This window comes from Pinus tabuliformis, chromosome J (assembly GCF_031772625.1).
Source record: "Pinus tabuliformis cultivar Carrire ecotype Pingquan chromosome J, CPIR1, whole genome shotgun sequence".
Classification (NCBI taxonomy): Eukaryota; Viridiplantae; Streptophyta; class Pinopsida; order Pinales; family Pinaceae; genus Pinus; species Pinus tabuliformis.
This window is the reverse complement of record NC_142295.1, coordinates 195478923-195484922: the sequence shown is the minus strand read 5'-3', so window position 1 is coordinate 195484922 and position 6000 is coordinate 195478923.

Genomic DNA, 6000 nt, shown 5'->3' with positions numbered 1-6000 from the left:
GAAATTGCGTATGAGGCCGTGCAATCGTTTACCGACCCATCTTCAACCAAAATTGACTTAATGAATTTGGTCCGTGAAGAATCACTTTTCACATCAAGCTCGGATTCAATCACGTTTTCTGAACTTGTTCACTCTGATGAGCAAATTCGTGAAATCCTATGTGTAGATGATTTACCATGGGAAGATCTCCATCACAGATCTTCATTTTTACCCGAGAATGATCGTTTTGAAAATGATTTTTCATCAATCTTTACGACTGAATATGTCAGGGAACCTTAGAATCCAATGATACATCCTGAATTAGAGTTAAATTTGGGAAACATCTCTCGAAATATTCATATTGACATTTCGGTTAAGCCTGGAATTGTTGAGAATATTCATATAGGTGCCTCGTGTACAGATGACGAAATTCAAATATATAAGGCCCTATTTCAAGAATTCCGCGACGTTTTTGCCTGGTCCTATGAGGAAATTCCAGGAATTGATCCCACGATTGTTTTTCATGAGATCAAGACTTACCCGGATGCTAAACCCATCCGGCAACGTTTGCGTCAGATTCACCCAAGAAAAGCTGCTGCAATTAAAGCAGAAGTTGAAAAATTACTCAAAGCAGGTTTCATTTATCCGATCCTATTAACGGATTGGGTATCGAATATTGTTCCAGTTAACAAAAAGCAAGGAACAATAAGAATATGTATCGATTATAGGGACATTAATCGAGCCTGTCCAAAGGACAATTACCCAACTCCCTATATCGATCAAATCATTGATGATTGTGCCGGCAGCGAAATATTCTCCTTCATGGATGGTTTTTTTGGATACAATCAAATCAATATTCTACCTACCGATCAACCAAAAATGACTTTCATTTGTCCATGGGGGACATTTGCTTATTGCAAATTACCTTTTGGGCTCAAGAATGCCGGAGCAACTTTTCAAAGGGCCATGTCTTATGCATTTCATGACATCAAGCACATTTTGCAACCCTATCTCGATGATTTCCCTGCTCAATCATTACATTGAGCAGATCACCTCATCCATTTACGAGCAATCTTTATGAGGTGTAGGCATTATCGGATTCGGTTGAATACAAACAAATGTGTTTTTTGTATAGAAATGGGTCGATTGCTGGGGTTTGTTGTTTCAAAATCCGGCATTCGCATCAATCCCTCGAAGGTTGAAGCTATTGTCAAATTGCCTCCTCCTTCGAGTCTTCGCCAACTCCAAAGTTTGCAAGGGAAAGCAAACTTTTTACAACGATTCATTCCTAACTACGCCGAGGTTACAAAGGGTTTTACCCGGTTGTTGAAACGTAATACTCCATTCTATTGGGATGAGATAGCTCAGAAATCTTTTGATGCACTGAAACACGCGTTGACCCATGCACCGTTATTGCATCCTCCCAACTACAACCAGGATTACTTCTTGTATCTCGCCGCCTCTCATTCCACCATTGGAATGGTCTTAGTTCAGGAAGATGAATTCGGTACTGAACATGTGATATATTACCTTAGTCAAACTTTAAATCCAACTGAGCTAAAATAGTCACATGTGGAGAAATTGGCATTGGCAGCTGTTCAAGTTGTCCAACGTTTTCGTCACTACATTTTACTACGTAAAACTACAGTAATTTCTGATTGCAACCTTATGATCTACATTTTGACCAAGCAATTGCTAGGGGGCAAGTACTCTAAATGGATTGTTATCCTGCAGGAGTTCGACTTGGAATTTGAAAAATCTAAGTCTAAGAAATCTTTAGTTTTTGCGGAGTTGATGTGTGACTTCCCGCGTGTTGATACGGAAACTGTGGCAGAGGAGTCCATTGCGGACGAATCCTTGATTCCAATCAGTACTTTAGATCCGTGGTATGGGGATATCATCGTTTATCTCCAGACCCAATCCTTTCGGCCAGAAATTTCAAGGTCAGAACGTCAAAAAATACGATTCCAGTCCCAACAATTCAGGATTATTGGAGACACTCTTTATCGCCATTGGGCAGACTCTGTTTTTCGACGTTGTTTAACTCACGAGGAAGCTGAAAGGGTTCTAAATGACTGTCACTCTAGAGCGTGTCGCGGTCATATGTCTGGGTATGCCACAGCCCAAAAGATATTGCGCGCTGGCTACTTCTGGCCATCTTTGTTTAAAGATTGTATTACTGCGGTCTGAAAATGCCACAACTGCCAAATTTTTGATCGAAATATGCGAGCTCCACCTGCTCCTCTCCACCCTATAATTGTCGTTGGTCCTTTTGCCAAATGGGGTATCGATTTTATTACATGTAACCCTCACTCGGCCGGGGGGCATGCGTATATCATCCTTGCAGTAGATTATTTTACCAAGTGGGCCGAGGCGATGCCTACATTTGAGGCAGACGGCAAGATAGCTGCAATTTTCGTGTTCAATCATATAATTGCTAGGTTTGGTGTCCCACAAGCGATAATCACTGATCATGTCCGTCATTTTCAAAACGTTATGATGACCGAACTTACAGGCGAGCTTGGTTTGCGTCACGATAGTTCAACTCCTTATTATCCACAAGATAATGGTCTAGTTGAATCCATCAACAAATTCTTAGTCATCGTGATCCGACAAATCATTGGGATTCATCGGTCGAATTGGCATAACATGCTATTTTCAGCGCTTTGGGCATATCGAACTTCAGTAAAAACATCAACATGGTTCACTCCTTTCCAACTAGTTTATGGTCTGGAAGCTGTGTTACCCATTGAATGCGAAATCCCGTCACTCCAAATGGCCATCGAGTTACTTCCAGCCACTTCCGAAGAGGAAAAGCGTTTGTTATACTTGGTTCAATTAGATGAGAATCGATGTGATGCTGCATTGGCGATCCAGACTCACGCAAAACGTATGAAAGCTCAATATGATCGAAATGTGACCCCTCAAAATTTTTCGGAAGGAGATCTAGTCTTAGTTTATGAACAAGCTAATGATAAATTAGGCACTGGAAAATTCGTTCTTATGTGGCATGGTCCCTATGTTGTCAAGCGAAAGCTAGCAAAAGGGGCCTATGAATTGGTAGACTTTGACGGGAACTCTTTAGGTAAACCCAGAAATGGTCTTTACCTGAAGAGGTATTATGCTTAAAGAATGGGTATGGAGATTTTTAGTTAGGATAGTTTTTTCTTTCTAGCTGGTGTGTTTTAGTTTAAACAGTGTGCTTAGCTTAGAGATTGTTTTTCGTCATTATTCCTGCTTATCTTGGTTTTACTCTTGATATTGCAAATGTTGATGCCTCTCCAAACATACATTGGTTTCGCTGATGGTGCTTGTCATAATACACGGAACATTTCTTCCGCAGCTTGGGTTATCTATTCGCCCTCTGACGAGTTGGTATCTATGCATGGAGTAAGCCTCAGTCAAACAACGAACAACATTACCAAGTATAGTGCAGTGATTGAGTTATTATCTGAATCTATTTCATTTGGGATTCGGGGTTTGATAGTGAGTTTAGATTCTGAACTCGTTGTATTACAGCTTAATAGAGAGTATGCCATTAGAAATCCAGTGTTATTGAGATTATTTTTGAGAGTGCGTCTCTTGGAATGTGAATTTGATTATATTGAATATCAACATATTCCAAGATCTTTAAATACATTAGCAGATGCAATTGCTTCTCGAATGTTAAGTAGACATTTGCAATAATCATACATGTAAATTTAAAACCATTCCATAACATGATTTACAAGATAAGCCAGTAATAGTGATATATATATATATATATATAGGAGTGTGTCAAAAAATACATCGTCCTCGATCATAGGTTGAAAAACACCTTATGATCGGCAAAAATGATAAGTAAAAAAAACAAAAATGTCATATGTGCCCACAATAGGCGATCATCCTATCACTGGTGATGATCTCGATAAGAAACCACTGCACGGGCCACCTTGTAAAGGAACCTCCTGAAAGGTCCTGGGACCCCAATCACATAGCGCTGAAGTCGACGAGGAATGTCATCTATGGTGGTCTTCGGAATATCCCCTGTCAAGCGCTCTAGATGACCCTCCAACTCAGCCAAAACCTCTCCTAATTCGTCCTGTGGGGCTGGCGCGACTGCAACTGGCTGTTTCCTCTCGTAAGGCCGGAGAGCGGCTGGTCGCTGTGGACCCACATCTGCATTTAAAACTTTTACTATCAGTTTTGGGATGATGGAAAAATTAAAAAAAAATTAAAATAGGAAAATTGTTGAAAATGATTTTACCTGAGTCATCCCATTGCTCTCCTGGTGGAAGAGCCATGTCTGGGTCACCACGAAAATCTACCCCAGTGTAAGGGAAGTCCTGAATAGAAAAAACCTGGTTTTCCAACAATTGGAAATACTCAGGTTTGAATCGAACAACCTCTGTCCGCTCGTTCGGATGACGGGCCATAACTGCAACCCATCGCATCAGTTTGGGCTCTCGAGGAAGCCCAGCTCCAACAGTAAGGTGCTGCGGGATCAACATGGGAACCCTCTCCAGACCAAAGCTCACAACCAAAGCCCCACAACCAAAGGTCTTTAGTTGTCCGTTCTTGGCTCTGGTCAGTTGGCCTTACACATTGGCCAACACAGCATCATACCAGTTGAAGATGGTGCCTCGAAAGCAATCAACTACCATACGCATCTGGGATCCGGTGGCAACATGTAATGCGACACTCCCACAAAGTCTGGTGATAGTAAACGCGATCACCATGAGTTCAGGAAGGGATATGGTTTTTATGTCTATCCCTTTGTCTCTAGCCTAGCTATTGCATAACTCTAGCCGGAGGCTATCGACAGACTGGCCACCTGGCCTAGCCCCGAATAGAGTCAAGTCTTCGCCTCTCTTAGGCAAACTAGTCAAGAAATATATATCTGCCTGCTCGATTTCGAGCTGGTGGCCACCAATGAAGAAGCATTGGTCCTGTATGCTCCATCTGTCAACCAGCCACTGTAAGAAATCCACCTGGGCCCTCATGCCAGGTATGGCCTAGAATTTGTACAAGCCGCAGGCCTTCAATGCATCGATTGAAGGTTAGTGATTCAATGCGGCAGCATCCACGTCCCCATGCTCTCGTTCACGCCAATCTAGCATGATGTACTCTCTGCATCAAGTTAAAAGATAAATTAGAATGCTAGAAATTAATTTGTTTGGGTCAATTTTGAGAATTTTTGGGTTAAAACCCTTGCGGCGGGGAACGCACACTCTAGGTTAGACACATTGTGTGGGTCCGCACCTTGCCTACATGGAAGGTGCGAACCCCTGACTTTTTCCCCATTGAGAAAAATTCGGGGTCTGCGGGCTGGCAGTGTTACACCTGCGGGCCCTCACGCGCGGGTTTTAAGACTAAAAACCCTCCAAAAAATGAAATAAAAGCCTAAAACAAGAAATGAAACGGTTAAATGAAGAGTGGGACGATGTGGATTACCTGGAGAAGATGGCATTTGATTTCGACGGTTGGATTTTCCACAATCTTCACGAGAAGTTTTCTAAACAAAAGCACTATTTTCTCACCCAAAACTCAAATGGTAAAAATGAATTGACGAAAGCCCTTTTTATAAGTTTTTTGAGTAAATAAATTGCAAATTTGTTTATGTTTCACTTTGGAAAGGTGTTTTTGCAACATTTTTATTCATTTCAAACAAGTATGAGTAATATTTGCATTTTTGTTCAGGATAACGAATTATTCAGGTGAAATCTATCATTTTCGACGGAAAAAACATTTAGAGTCACCTTTAAGCTCTTTTCTGACTCCTGAAACATGAAAAGATTGCCGAGTTTTTCTTTTAAACTCGTTAAAACGGAACTAAAAGATGGTCCACTTACATCTCTTTTCTGACCGTAAAAATATGAAAAGATTGCCGGATTTTGTCATTTCAAATTCGATATTGGTTATAAAACGACGTGTCGTTGATCGCTTTTTTACTTTTTCGGATCAGGGGCACTAATTACGAAAGGTACTCCTTGGTCGTAAAGATCAAGCGGTTCTCTCAAGTATTATTTTATACTTTTTCGG